The 14,695-nt window shown below is 38.7% G+C and overlaps 6 non-coding genes across 6 annotated transcripts; all 6 read left to right on the top strand.

Annotated features, from left to right (window-relative positions):
• The first annotated feature begins 13,280 nt into the window (after positions 1 to 13,280).
• TRNAV-AAC (transfer RNA valine (anticodon AAC)) lies at positions 13,281 to 13,353 on the top strand. Its single transcript has one exon. It is a non-coding gene; the product is annotated as a tRNA-Val (tRNA).
• A 65-nt stretch (positions 13,354 to 13,418) lies between these two features.
• TRNAV-AAC (transfer RNA valine (anticodon AAC)) lies at positions 13,419 to 13,491 on the top strand. Its single transcript has one exon. It is a non-coding gene; the product is annotated as a tRNA-Val (tRNA).
• Positions 13,492 to 13,694: 203 nt separating this feature from the next.
• On the top strand, positions 13,695 to 13,767 carry TRNAV-CAC (transfer RNA valine (anticodon CAC)). The gene has a single exon. It is a non-coding gene; the product is annotated as a tRNA-Val (tRNA).
• Positions 13,768 to 14,108: 341 nt separating this feature from the next.
• TRNAV-AAC (transfer RNA valine (anticodon AAC)) lies at positions 14,109 to 14,181 on the top strand. Its single transcript has one exon. It is a non-coding gene; the product is annotated as a tRNA-Val (tRNA).
• A 65-nt stretch (positions 14,182 to 14,246) lies between these two features.
• TRNAA-AGC (transfer RNA alanine (anticodon AGC)) lies at positions 14,247 to 14,319 on the top strand. The gene has a single exon. It is a non-coding gene; the product is annotated as a tRNA-Ala (tRNA).
• Positions 14,320 to 14,384: 65 nt separating this feature from the next.
• Positions 14,385 to 14,457, top strand: TRNAV-CAC (transfer RNA valine (anticodon CAC)). The gene has a single exon. It is a non-coding gene; the product is annotated as a tRNA-Val (tRNA).
• Positions 14,458 to 14,695: the final 238 nt, after the last annotated feature.

The raw sequence follows: 14,695 nt of genomic DNA, 5'->3' as shown, positions 1-14,695 counted from the left end.
TATCACTAACCTCGTACCAGCTGTTATCTTTTCGAATAAAATTCAGATAGTGACCTTGGTTTAAAGATGTACCTTTGTGAATGATGACGCCCCTAGTTTCTTAAAGGCTTTGGTTTAAAACCACTTTCTGATTTTCGAATCCCGATATTTTGGTTAAAATCTTAATAGGGTGACCATTTACTACAGTATCTCTTGGAAACCACAGAAATGCGTACATCTTGGCAGAAATCAATACATCACGTTCATCAATTTCTCTGTGTTTACAAGTTCCGCATGCCATCATTGTTGGTCTCATTCTTTTGATTAATGGCTTCCAATCAACTTTAGCGATGTTTGGCAAAGGAAGAGTGAAGATGCAGCTTTGGATAATGTTTCGAGAACGTTTTTCAAGGTGACAGTTCGGGCATTTGGTAACGTTTTGCGACTTTGACCATAATAGTTCTTGAAGAGCGTTAGAGTCACAAGTTTCCATTTCTTCGCATAGTTTTGGAAAGAGAACCCATAAGAATTCACTAGCATCTTGTTGTTTGTGGGTAAAGGGCAGACCAACAGCCGTTCGAAAATTTAAACCATCGTCGCAGGAACTCGAATTTGAATTTTCAACATGCTCAATAGTGTAACGAAAGCAAGTCAAAATAGGCTTATCGCTCAATGATCCTTTATGCCCTTTAACTATGTTTCTTAATTCCGGAATCAGTAAGAGCAATTGCAAAACTCCATCTCTATTTTCAAATCCTTTCAAGGGAAAAATTTCCTTACTTTGAAGACATAGTCTGATCTTTTTATTTGGTCTTTCTTTTGCCGTTTCATCAGGTCGCTCTCCTTCACCTTCTAAAATACTCTTCGACGTCGGCCTTTTTGTACTTCTCTTTGCTTCCGATTCCACTATTCTAGGAGAGCGGTCGCTCTCTTAGATAAGACTTGATACCGCCTCTAATGCTAAAGGAGGGTTCTTTGATTGGCCGTAACTTTTTTCGTATTGTGTTTGTTGCGTTGACATTTTGCCAGTGAACTAAAATTTGGGCCCTACTTTTGTGGTTAGAATTTCAAAGAGATCCAACTAATAGTTAATTCTATAATGAAAAAAGTTGTTAAGGGTGGTTTTAGAATCCATAAAATGAATCCTACATTTGGTGAAAGATACAATATTCTTCCATAGACATAACATGCGAATTTTATGAAAAAGAGGATTATGTCAGCAGGCATATAAGGAAAACTATTCATTCGATACGTTTGGGAACCATTTTAAATGAAAGAGAACAGTTAAATGTAGCGCCTTTTTTAGTTTCATTAAGATCAATTAAGTTTAAGTATTGATTTTTATCATTATTAACACATACTTTGACTTACGTCGTTTTGGGTATTGGAATTACACCGTTTTACCACTGTTAGAGACACGCATTTTAGCCCTAATTTTTTATTATGGACTTACGGCGTTTTTGTCGTGATTCAGCCGTTAGAGGGATATTAAGCAAGAAAAACATGGCGTTTGAGCTCTTGTAGGTGCTTTGCCCGGGTGCTTGTAGGTGATTTGCCCGTGTGCTTGTAGGTGCTTGTGGGTGCTTGTAGGTACTTGTGGGTGCTTGAAGGTACTTTTGGGTGCTTGAAGGTACTTGTGGGTGCTTGTGGGTACATGTGTGTGCTTGTAGGTACTTGTGGGCGCTTTTAGGTACTTGTGGGTGCTTGTAGGTACTTGCCCCGGGTGCCTCTGGGTGCTTGCAAAGGGTGCTTGTAGGTAGCGGCTTCGACATCGTGCATCGCATTTTCCGTTTCAACGACGATTTATTTCCCTTGAAGGGCATTTTCATCGTCATAGCTTTCTGCATCAGAAATAGTTGATGTCTCTTTGGCTTTTTCGGAGGCTTTGCGCTTCTTTTCAACTTCTTTGGAAACCGAAAATTTCTCATGGTATTCTCTCATGGGGGTTAGCTTTTGAAAGCCTCAGCGAAGGTTGCAAATTCGCCCAATAACTCAGTTTCGTTTCGCCATGGTTTGAACAGAATTAGTAGAGCGTGGCAGTACTTTTCTGGTTCCTCTATTGGGTCGTGAACGTAATGTTCTATTATGTAGGGCTTAATCCTCTTTCTCATCAAACCGAGATTATTTTTCAACTCGATTACACTTTCAGATTTTTTCGCTGTCTCCGAGTACTTGACGTAATCGTAAAATCGGCCGAACTCGCGCAAGCTTAAATCTTCCAAGCTATCGGGTCTGTTGGGATACTTATCGTCCACAAAACCTTTTTGGCAAATGTTAATGTTAATAAACTTGGAGCTGTCAGACTTTTGAAACAATTTCTTACCCAACATCACGTCCAAGGCTTCGTAAATACCGACCGATTTATTTGTGAAAGATTTCAGTCCATAAGCGAACAGTCTTTTAGACAAGCTTTCGTGTGCCAACTCAGCGAAACACTGATCCATTTCAGCCCGATCTCCCTTTGTCACGTACGACGTGACGTATATCGCCACTTGTTCCGGGGAATCGGCGACAAACTGCAAATCCATATTGGCTTTCAATGCCAAAAGTAATGCCGGATTGTAGTCATTGATAAAAACTTCGCTCTCATTTCTGGGCAAATCATACAGGCGTTTTTGGCTTCGTTTCATTTTACGATGACGCGTAACTGATTCAGCAGAGTTCAATGTCGCAACGTTTGTTACGTTTCGAGGAAAACCGTAACGACACACTTTGAGCTCCTTATTTCCTCTCTTAACCTTTCGGTAGCAACTGCTGCAACATTTATGTGTTTGAAATTTTTATACTAGCCGGTAAAGTTCTGGACTTTAAGCAGCTTTTGGGATTGAACAAGTGACATACTTTTGAACGTACTCCAAAATAGCTATTGCCGAAGAAGAACCAATCACGGGAGCTTCCTCAGCCCACAACAAGCAATGATAATGGCCAAAGCCGCGAGATTGGTACTCGACGCGTACAAAATGATGCGCTATCGGTCCAAGAACCGGATTCTCTTTACAAAGCACAAAGTTGCTTAGGAGAGACCTCACTTTGTTGTGAAAATGTAAACTAACGCTAAGAGGATCTAAATTTGATAGTTCAGCCACCGACATAGATTCGATCCCTGGCAAGTCAGCATTTACTCGTCGTAGGTGGTCGTGAAATTCAATGTCATCGTAATCGGCCGGATTAAAAGTTAAAAGCCAAGTAGGGGGGGCCATACTCCCTAATCATGGCCAAAACACATTTGAGAACTTTATACTAATAATCTTTGGTACCTCGAATGTGGGCCATGAAAGTCGCTAAATTACTCTTGAGCTCCGAATCTCGAGAATCAACTTGATTCACGAAATCACTGACCGATACGTTCATGGGTTTTTTCACGCGTAGAACGTAATTCAAACTACTGTTAATGGATTTCATTTCGGCCTCTTGGTATAAATGGAACATGAACGCATAATCTCGTCTAAACATTGGATTCGCCTTCAAAAGACGAGAAAGTTGGTATTCAGTTTCCGTTATTTTCCCAAACGGTCTTTCGTCGTGCTTGCCATAGCGAGCCATTTATATTTCACTATAACAATACAACTGTATTCATACGCTATAAGTTATCACCATAAGTCTATGATACTCTCTATAAGTATGGGTCTATAGGATATATGCCAACAGCATTAATCACCTACGTAAATAGTAAGAGTTTAACAATAGAATTTTTCCTGGAATTGAAAAGTACGGAACTAGCGCCGCGCGCGGAGTTAAAATGGGGGAAGGAACTCGCGGCGCACGTGGGGAACCCCGCGGGGGTGAGGCAGAGGGGGGAAAGGAACTCACGCGCGGGGAACTCGCCAAGATTCACCGCGGCGGCGGTGGCGGCGAATAGTTCAAACCATTGAAATATGCTAATTTTAGTTCCCAGGCTCCTAATTTATACCTCTACCGTGGTAGAAAGTGGGGCCCTATACTACTACTATGCCCTAGTGCTGTGCGAGTACTCGATAAGACTCGAGTACTCGGCTCGATACTCGATAAGAGATTTTCTGAGACTCGAAAAAGTTTCGAGTATCAAACCAAGGCTCGATAAATACTCGAACCTGCTTTTGGAAAGCCTTCAACCCTGAAAACAGGATGTAGTAGCTATAAAAATCTACAACAAAGTAACAAGAAAGTAACGCTTATTGGTTAACAGACGCACATTAGTGCTCATTGGGTAGTTTAGATCATAAGGCCAGTGCAATGTAGTAGGGTAGTAGCTCCTACCTGGTAAAATAGTGGAAGTAAAAGTAATGAAATACAGTTAAAGTTGCGTTTACTATTATTATTTTATTAATTAATTTATTTATTCATTTATTTTTTTTTTAAGTTTAGGTTCGTTTGGAACTTTGCGCGAAGTATAACAATGGCTACAAGTGACTTCGGTGAGGAATGAGATTCCGAAGAAGATATTAATGAGGGATTAAGTTACTTAAATTTAAAGGGAAGAAGACTAATACTGTCTGGGAATTGATGGAAGTAGTTGTCGATGATCAAAATTACACCAAATGTCTATTATGAGAGCGATAAATTAACAGAAAGTGTGAAAACACTAGAAAATCAATTCCCAATTACTCGATAAATACTCAAAACAAATTTTCCAACTACTCGATACTCGATTCGAGTACTCGAGACTCGGCTTGATACTCGATAAGGGAAAATTTCAATACTCGAGACTCGACTCGAAACCAAAAATTCAAGGCTCGCACAGCCCTACTATGCCCCACCCGGTATAGCTCCTCAAGGGTCGGGCCCTGGTAACCAAACCCCTTCAGGCGCTTCTGGTGCCGTTTCTGTACCACCTGATGTGTTAACGGCCATTTTGTCCCAATTAAACCAACAGGTCGCGGAACAAAAGCGCCTTCGGGATTTGGTCACTCAATTAATAACCGCCCATGTTAATGTAGCTAATCAGGCTAATGTCGCTAACCAAGGTGTTCTGACTTTACCCAACCCCGTGGAGACGCCAGCAGGTTTGCCCTCTGGTACTGTACCCGCATCTAATATTGGTACTGTGCCTAATCCGACTCCTCCTGGCCCAATCGCCACGAGAGGTGGCAGTCTCGGGGGCACGCCGTCTATTCCATCCGCTCCCGCGTCATCTATTGGTTAATTTTTATCCAATCCAAACTATTCCAAATACGGCCACCGCAGCGCCAGTTTTTTATTCAACCCCATTACCTGCACTTTCCCATTCGGAAAACATGACTGACCCAGGTCCAAACGAATTTTTAGGACAGGCAAAACAACTGCGTCATAGTCTTAACGTTGCTGACGATTACTTTTTGCAAAGGTACATTTATCCCGCGCTGCATGGCCCCGCGTTTGATTTTTATGTAGAAAATGAGCCCTTCGTATCCTATGCTGTTTTCGAGGCGGAACAAAAAGACAAGATTCACGAAAGAATGCAAAAGCCGAATGAATCGATGGCAGAATTCGTAGATAACCTTCAAAAATTATTTAACCAGCTAAGCGAACCGAACGCGGAAAAGAAAAAAATTAAAATAATTAGACGCAATATGCGGGACAACATCAAAAAGTATTTAGTGGTCAAATTGGACAAATACGAAAATATTCGCAATTTATTGGACGATGCATTAGGGGTCGAGCAAATAGTGAGACGGGAAGATCGTGATTTACGTGAGAACAGCCAATCTACGCGAAATCAGACCCCTGCAGGGCAAAATAATCCTCACAGAAATGGTGCTATCGCAAATTCATCGCAACCCCCTAATTCGGGCGGGCGATCAAATAATAACAATGGCCGACTCCTCAATGTCACAAGTCGATCCCACAATAACAACCGTCCCAATCGATCCCAAAATTTTGGAAGCCGTCGAGTGGCCCAACCAATTAATCCTCCCAGGGCTCCTGAAACATGCGGGAATTACTGCAATCCCACCCATACTTGCTATTGTTGTGGAAAGGTGGGACACGTCCGTCCCTATTGTCCAGATCTACAAGATAAGCAGTTGGCTCCGGAAACCTTCGAACGAGGCGACGCGGGCACGGCCGGAGATCACTCCGCCGCGTCGGTGCCGCCGCGAGCATAAAAACTACCCAAAAAGAATGCACGGGAAGCTTACCATTAGGGGACCAAAATTTCATCCAAACAAGATTTTGTAAATATATTTTTTGGTAACTTCCCGTGCTTAGCACTCGTCGACCCTGGTTCCACGTACACAGTTATTCATCATGATTTAAAACCCCTTACGGAACAGCAGGGCTATAATACTAACAACAACCGAAAAATATTAATGATCATTTTGTTGATAAAGTCGAAAACACCTATGGTCTGCGCCTACTTCCAAAAGTACAAAAGATCTAAGAACGTTTTTTTTGTATTCCGAAAATTGAAGAAAGATTTTTGTACTCCACGAATTATCGCGATTCCAAACTTGGATCCGGATATTTTTTGAGAGTTTAAAAATACGTCGAAATTAATAAAATAATTCAAAGTTCAAGAAAAGGAATGTTTATTTTCTTTGGATTGAATTCCCTTACGGGACGATAGTGACGGCTTTAAATTAGGCTTACAATAACTCCCCTCACTATTGAACCTAAGGGACTTGTAACAAACCCCTCAAACGACCGGCCCCAGAGTATTTTCACGAGGATGAACTGTTACAGCACCAAAACCTTAAACAAATGAATAAAAACGTTGTCGTGATATTTAATTTTTAATATAAAAATGAATCAATTTGTTAAATTCTTACCTCCAAATCTCGGAAGGTGAATGTCGGGAGGCCATCTCTCCCGGGTATTGGGCCTAGGATGGCCGTGTATCGCAAGATGGCTTCTACTTCTTCACCAACGGCAAGAAGACTCGCGGACATTTTCTATTTCTAAAATGTGGGTTTATCTCCTAAAATATTATTCGGGAATGATGGTTCTTGAAGGAAGGACCGATACTTTAATACACTATCACTGGAACGAATATATTAGTATAGTATAATACATATACAATCTGAAAGAATTCAAACTCACCTACGACAATACCCATAATCCTTATTGATGTATTTTAGTTACGATGGAAAGCGGTAACTTTTTTATCAGTAGTTAAACCCACCTCGAACTAGTTTCTTACGTGGTCAAATAGGATTTTAAAAATACCATAAACTCATAAAATATCTGATATACATTAAAAACCGAAGAAATGACTATCCATTATTAATTCACCCGCAACGATAACCCGAAAACACGCCTTCGCATCACGTTTTGACGTTTATTAAAATGAAAAAAGTTCGTTTCGACAATGTACCCGTAATGCATTATATTGAACGTGAAAATAGAATAAACTATTTCTTATACGATGTCGTAAGATTTAAGCAGCTTATTTCGACCATGAATTCGACGTTGGAACCGATTTTTTTAAAAACAAAGGTTTGATCATACTCGAGCTAAGAAAAGAGAGTCTAGGAAATCGGATCTAAAATCATATAAGAGGAAAGGTTCAGGTTAGAAGCTTTCATTCTTCTTCAATTAGTCAACGTGCGAACAACGCTAAAAATGGCTCAAGAATCGCTATTTCGGTAATTGGATGTTTTTCATTTTACTGAATATTCTGTTATATTTATATAGCTTTATATAGTGTTAATGATTTGCTTCCAATTATAGCCTGGATGTTTGCAACATGGACTCATCCGATCCTTCGTTACACGACAACAAACGCGGGTTTGATCTATTGTTTAAAGCGCCATTAGGATCGACTTATAGAAAGAAAGATGGAACTCTGGTCAAATATGTTACAATTTCAAGACAAAAGAACAATGGAAATATGTTTTTAAATATTCGTTCATTCCGATATTCAACCGAGATCAAAAGATGGTTACCAACGCAAGACGGTGTCGTACTAGCCGATACACACATCGCGAAATTTAATGATGCGAAAGATAATATCCGACTTTCAAATTCGTTTAGAGGTCATGATCATTTGCTTTTATCACCCGCTCAGTTAACTTACCCTTTATCGGAACACAATACCGATAGAGAGTGGATAACTATTTTAAACACGGGAGTAGAACATAATGTCGTAATAACACGTCAGAAAAAAATTCGTGTATTATTACTGGGATAATGCTAACTCCCGAAGAATGGAATTATCTAAAATATCTAATTCCGACATTTCATTTTATATTTTCGCCTTCTAAATTGAAGGAGGATTTTGAAGCGCAACAAACATTAGCTTATCTTCTTACGAGAGAAATAAAAAAAATAGCGGAGACTTCGTGTGTTGGTTGCCAAAACTCTTATGAAAACCAACTGGGCACCTCTGCATGACCTTAGATTGGAGTGGTAGAGTTTCCTCGTTCTTCGATCAAGCCGTTCAAAATTTACGGATGAATGAGGTATTAAATTATATCAACTTTTATCAAACCGTTTTAAGCCGCGTCCCTGAGAACTCTCAAGAAATTACCGATGTAGTTAATAGTTTGTTAAATTTAGAAGACTTTAAAACCGATCTTACGAATCAATAAAATAAACACGATACAATAACTTCCCGTTTCTTAACCAGTTATGATACTGAAATTAAATATTAAATTTCATTTTATATTTTTAATTAGGTTGTGTACTTTGTTTTTGGCAATTTCCATCTGTTTAATAGCTTTTTTAAATTTAAGTTTGCTATTTTCAGAAAAGAAATATTCTGTTTTGTCTGTGTATACCAATATAAATGTCTTTTTTAACCGTGATTTCTCTTCTGGAAAAATGTTGGTCTGTCTGTTTTATATCAATAAACATATTTAACATTATATATATATATATATATATATATATATATATATATATATATATATATATATATATATATATATATATATATATATATATATATATATATATATATATATATATATATATATATATGACAACTCTTTTTATTTATCCTGATCATAAGATGATACGACTCTCATCATAATGACGCGTTTTGTATTCATTGCATATCAACCGCGTCTTTGGATGTTTTCAACGACAATTCTAGTAGTGAGTTTATGATTTTATTACCAAAAGAAATACATTTACATGGGAACTATGAATGCGGGTGGAAAGAGTTGATAATGCCTTTGCAATATGAAAATGTCCCGGATGACTGTACCCATTTTCACTTAGTTTCATCTGAAAAAGTTATTGAAAATTCCTCAACACACGTCATGGACTGAAAAAAATTTGGGAAAGGTAAACGGTCCGCGGGGGGTTATGAATTATACAGACTTTTAGAGGAATGGCTTCACAATCTCGGCTACAGTAATTCCGATGGACGATTAAATTTCAGACTTTTTGAAAGTAAAAGATTTATGACAGATTCGAATTCTAAAGAGATTTTAAAACTTTAATGAAAATGTACGCTGAAATTAAAGTTTCAAAAGGGGGTTTGGTTAAATTTAGTCCGGAATTGGCTAAATTATTAGGGTTTAAGTGTAAAGAGGATAATGAGGATTGGGTCGTGTTTCGGGGGATAGTTAGGTCTGATGAATTACCACATGTTGAGGACATGGAACCGGGGGTAATTATAAACTCCGAAACGTCATTAATTTCCGAAACGCAGAAAATTTCGCAAATAGACGAATCTATTGAACTCAATATCCCACCCGGCTACTATGTTAGTATAGAAGAGATTTATAACTCCATGATCCAGGTAATTCCCCGTGAATTTAGAAATAAAGTAACAATATCTAAATCGTATGATGGGAAAACACGGATAGCTACTAGCTATACGACGAATACGTGAGTAGAAATTCATTATTCGTCATCCCTCTAACCGTGGATGAACTATGGGGTTTACAATATTTAGAGCCGATTAAGACGGGATCTTTAGAGTTACTTTTAAAATTTAAAACGGATTTAACTGACAATATAACAGTCATTTTATTTTCCGAATTCGAATCAACATTGAAAGTATCCAGGGACAGAGGTATCACGTATAATTAGACAACCCCTCATAACTGAGGAAAGAAAATGGATACCCTGCAGTTGGAATCTATTCTTTCCAAAATTTGCGTTAAAATTTTTACGGGGTTTTCCCTTCCGATTTCATCGCTAAAATAGGAAAGGAGATTACTATATGGTTTTTAACAATCAAACGAGTGATCAGCCAGGACAAAAAAAGGGGGAATGACCTAAACAAACCAACGGGGGCATCCAGTACAGGTACTACTGACGCTAGAAATATCCAGTTTTTTGCTATCTTTGCGCGCAAAATCGTTCTCTACTGTCAGCGCATCCGAAGAGATTGTGAACTCTATAGTTTTCACTTGATTTAAGAAGTATAATTACGCAATAAGCACGTGCATTGGTATAAAAATGTCTGAAAAATCTGACGAAAGTTTGTATGGTTATTCAACACCACCGAAATCAAAGAGACAAGGACTTACTACATCTGAAAAAAGCGCTAAAGCTTCTTCTGGACCTAAATCTTCCAGATAAAAGGTAAAAACCTTTAAAGATAGTTGGCTGCGAATGGATCAATTCAAGGGTTGGTTGAGAGGGTTGAAAAACGAGCCTTTAAAAGCTCTTTGTACAGCTTGCAACACAAAATTAATTGTGGGAAAGTGAACTGGAAAAGCATGCAAAGGCTGCTAAGCATGTGTTAAACGTGAAGAATATAACAAATACAAGAAGCTGACAGAACTGGATGCAAGAGATTGTTCAGCTGAAAAATTATATGAAGCATTTAAGGAATGTTTAAAAAAGCACAGTGTTCCCATTGAAAACATTATAGCTGTGGTTTCAGATGGTTGTGCAATTATGGTGGGAGAAAACAATTCCTTCATGAGTAGAATAAAAGTAGACGTATTGAAAGTAATTTTACTTAAATGTATTTGCCATTCTGCCTTAGTCGCGAGTAAGGCTTGTGCTAAACTTCGAAGATCTTGCGAGGAGTTAATTATGGGTATATCTACCTATACTTCAGGAAGCACAAAAAGATGCGCCTTGTTGACTGAATTTCAAGAATACTTAGTTTAGAATCAAAAACGTTTTTAAAACTATCAAACACCAGATGGTTATGTCTCCATTCTTGTTTATTACCATTGGAGCGCTCTAGAACATTATTTTCAACAAGCTGTTGTTGAAGATGGCTTGAAAAGTGGCGAAACAATTTTAAACGAATTAAGTAATCTTTACACAAAAACATATTTCTATTTTATGAAGCATGCTTTGAATTACTTCAATTCATTTAACGCTTTTTTCCAATCACGGAAAATATTGGTGAATAAGCTAGCTGAAAACTCTGAGAAACTTTATTAGGGAACTAGGGCAGACTTTTCTGAAACCTGAAGTTCAAAATGATAATTTCAAAACGATTGCATCTGATAACCCAAGAAATCAAGTTACTTATGATAAAGTCTATCTTGGCCCAGAAGCCGAAGCGTTCATGCGCACACTGCCAAAAGAGACGAAACATGAACAAGATAAAATTAGAAAATTTTTTTACATTAAAGTGCTAAAAGAAATACAAAGTAGGCTTCCTTTAAATAATAGTCTCTACAAGAGTTTCAAGTTTATAGAACCCCTAAGTCGCCCTTTGGGCTAAAGAAAGGAATGATCTGAGCGACCTTACTGAATTGGCCAATAGTTTAGGAGACTTTAATAAATTTAGCGACAGAATGGAGAAGCCTACCATTTTCGGTCAATGAAAGAGAGAAAGAAAAATGAACCGCTGTAAAATTAGACGATTTTGGAAACAAATTATCTCATGTTAAAGATTTCGATTATAAATTAAAATTTAAAATTTGAGTCATTTCCTTGCCCATTTCAAACGCAGAAGCTGAAAGAACATTTTCTAAGGTGACCGACGTTAAGAAAAAGGAAACAAAATGTGCAATGAGTGTTTAAATTCTTGCTGTATTGCTGTATTGTAAGAACCAGCTTTGAAGCTAGAAACATTAATTGTGTTAAGTTCAAACCAGAACCTCGCCATTTGGAGTTACATAAACTTCAAATGTATTCATAACTAAATAAATTAGTTATACATCTCTTATTTTTTTTCCATTAGACCTCTGAATTTTTTTCTTGCTCCATTTCTTGCATTACAGTTTCGTATACAGTGCTTTGTAGGCATTGTTAACGGTGCTTACTTAAAACGTAGTACGGCTATAAATGTAAAACTCACGTCAATTTTGCTCTATAGGGAGGTTTTGGGAAATAATAACTATCGGCGGGAAATTTCGGTTGCACCCTTGCGAAATTGAACGTTTGAACATTGGCAATACTGGGAGGACCGAGATGACTTGAAATTTGGTTTTATTGAAATGAAAATGAAATGGTAATAAAAGTATGAAGTTCCGAGAGAAGTGCGGACTTCTCTGAGGAGCCTTAATGCGCTCTCGGAACGTAAATACGGCTTTCTTAGTTAGAACACAGAAACCTTTGTTACTCGCAGATGTCGATGGAAGTTTAAATAACTCAAAATTATGTGTAAACATACTAACTACTGTAGAACGAATAGGAGGCTGTGAAACAATAAATATATTTCAAAATCGTGGTATGGTAGATTTGGCTTTTTAAGTGACGCCAGACGTAACTTCTCCCTTCCAATTAGTTTGAAAAATATAAATTGCGATTTGAAATCTTTATTTCACGGCAATATTTTTAATAAGTAGAGTCTTTGTTTGAGATATAACGATTTGAATAGTTATTGATATTACAAATAAATAGGAATTTAATCTAATTTACATTTGTCTTGAATGGAAATAATAGAAATATCTTGGACTGAAAATCGTTTTTGAAAAAAGTAAATATCTGGGATTTGAAACCTGCCGTTGGAGGCTGCTAATATCTGGAATTTGAAACCTGCCGTTGGGAGCTGCTAATATCTGGGATTTGAAGCCTGCCGTTGGGAGCTGCTAATATCTGGGATTTGAAACCTGCCGTTGGGAGCTGCTAATATCTGGGATTTGAAATCTGCCGTTGGGGGCTGCTATTATCTAGGATTTGATACCGGCCGTTGGGTACTGGGAATATATATCTGCGATTTGTCTCTGCTTTTTTGGAGGGACTGGGAATATGTGCGTTTTGAAACCTACTTTTTTGGGGGTACTGGGAGTATCTGCGTTTTGAAACGTGATGTTTTTGGGGGGACTGGGAGTAGGTGGGTTTTTAAACCTTGTGAACGTTTTTTTTGGATCTGCGATAACTGACTCTCGGCCGGTGCTCAGGGATAATAATCTTGTGGTTACGTTTTCTTCGCTGGCGGTATCATATTAATTTATTGTAAAAGAAACAAAAAACTGAGACTCCAAGTTATATAAAAACTATAATTTTTTGAAACCTGCATCGGAAACCGCTGTCACGTATCTATGGTGTAGTGGTTATCACGTCCGCCTAACACGCGGAAGGTCCCAGGTTCGAGCTCTGGTAGATACATGTTTTAACCGTCGTGATTGGGCATAAAAGTAAGCTAGATCTTTTGGAAAACTCAGTGCTGTCATGTATCTATGGTGTAGTGGTTATCACGTCCGCCTAACACGCGTAAGGTCCCAGGTTCGAGCCCTGGTAGATACATGTTTTGACCATCGTGATTGGGCATAAAAATAAGCTAGATCTCTTGAAAAACTCACTATTACTACGTATCTATGGTGAAGTGGTTATCACGTCCGCCTAGCACGAGGAAGGTCCTAGCTTCGAGCCCTGGTAGATACATGCTTTAACCGTCGTGATTGGGCATAAAAATAAGCTAGATATTTTGGAAAACTCAGTGCTTTCACGTATCTATGGTGTAGTGGTTATCACGTCCGCTTCACACGCGAAATGTCCCAGGTTCGAGCCTTGGTAGATACATGTTTTTACCGTCGTGATTGGGCATAAAAATAAGCTAGATCTTTTGGAAAACTCAGTGCTTTCAAGTATCTATGGTGAAGTGGTTATCACGTCCGCTTCACACGCGAAATGTCCCAGGTTCGTGCCATGGTAGATACATGTTTTAACCGTCGTGATTGGGCATAAAAATAAGCTGGATCTTTTGGAAAACTCAGTGCTGTCACGTATCTATGGTGTAGTGGCTATCACGTCCGCCTAACACGCGGAAGGTCCCAGGTTCGAGCTCTGGTAGATACATGTTTTAACCGTCGTGATTGGGCATAAAAGTAAGCTAGATCTTTTGGAAAACTCAGTGCGGTCATGTATCTATGGTGTAGTGGTTATTACGTCCGCCTAACACGCGTAAGGTCCCAGGTTCGAGCCCTGGTAGATACATGTTTTGACCATCGTGATTGGGCATAAAAAAAAGCTAGATCTCTTGAAAAATTCAATATTACTACGTATCTATGGTGAAGTGGTTATCACGTCCGCCTAGCACGCGGAAGGTCCCAGCTTCGAGCCCTGGTAGATACATGCTTTAACCGTCGTGATTGGGCATAAAAATAAGCTAGATCTTTTGGAAAACTCAGTGCTTTCACGTATCTATGGTGTAGTGGTTATCACGTCCGCTTCACACGCGAAATGTCCCAGGTTCGAGCCATGGTAGATACATGTTTTTACCGTCGTGATTGGGCATAAAAATAAGCTGGATCTTTTGGAAAACTCAGTGCTGTCACGTATCTATGGTGTAGTGGTTATCACGTCGGCCTAACACGCGGAAGGTCCCAGGTTCGAGCTCTGGTAGATACATGTTTTAACCGTCGTGTTTGGGCATAAAAATAAGCTAGATCTTTTGGAAAACTCAGTGCTATCACGTATCTATGGTGTAGTGGTTATCAGGTCCGCTTCA

Source organism: Phalangium opilio, unplaced genomic scaffold (assembly GCF_054372755.1).
Source record: "Phalangium opilio isolate 3A_F unplaced genomic scaffold, DU_Popi_V2 ptg000225l_1, whole genome shotgun sequence".
Taxonomy (NCBI): Eukaryota; Metazoa; Arthropoda; class Arachnida; order Opiliones; family Phalangiidae; genus Phalangium; species Phalangium opilio.
Note: the sequence above shows the minus strand (reverse complement) of the source record. Positions and strands in the feature narration are given on the sequence as shown.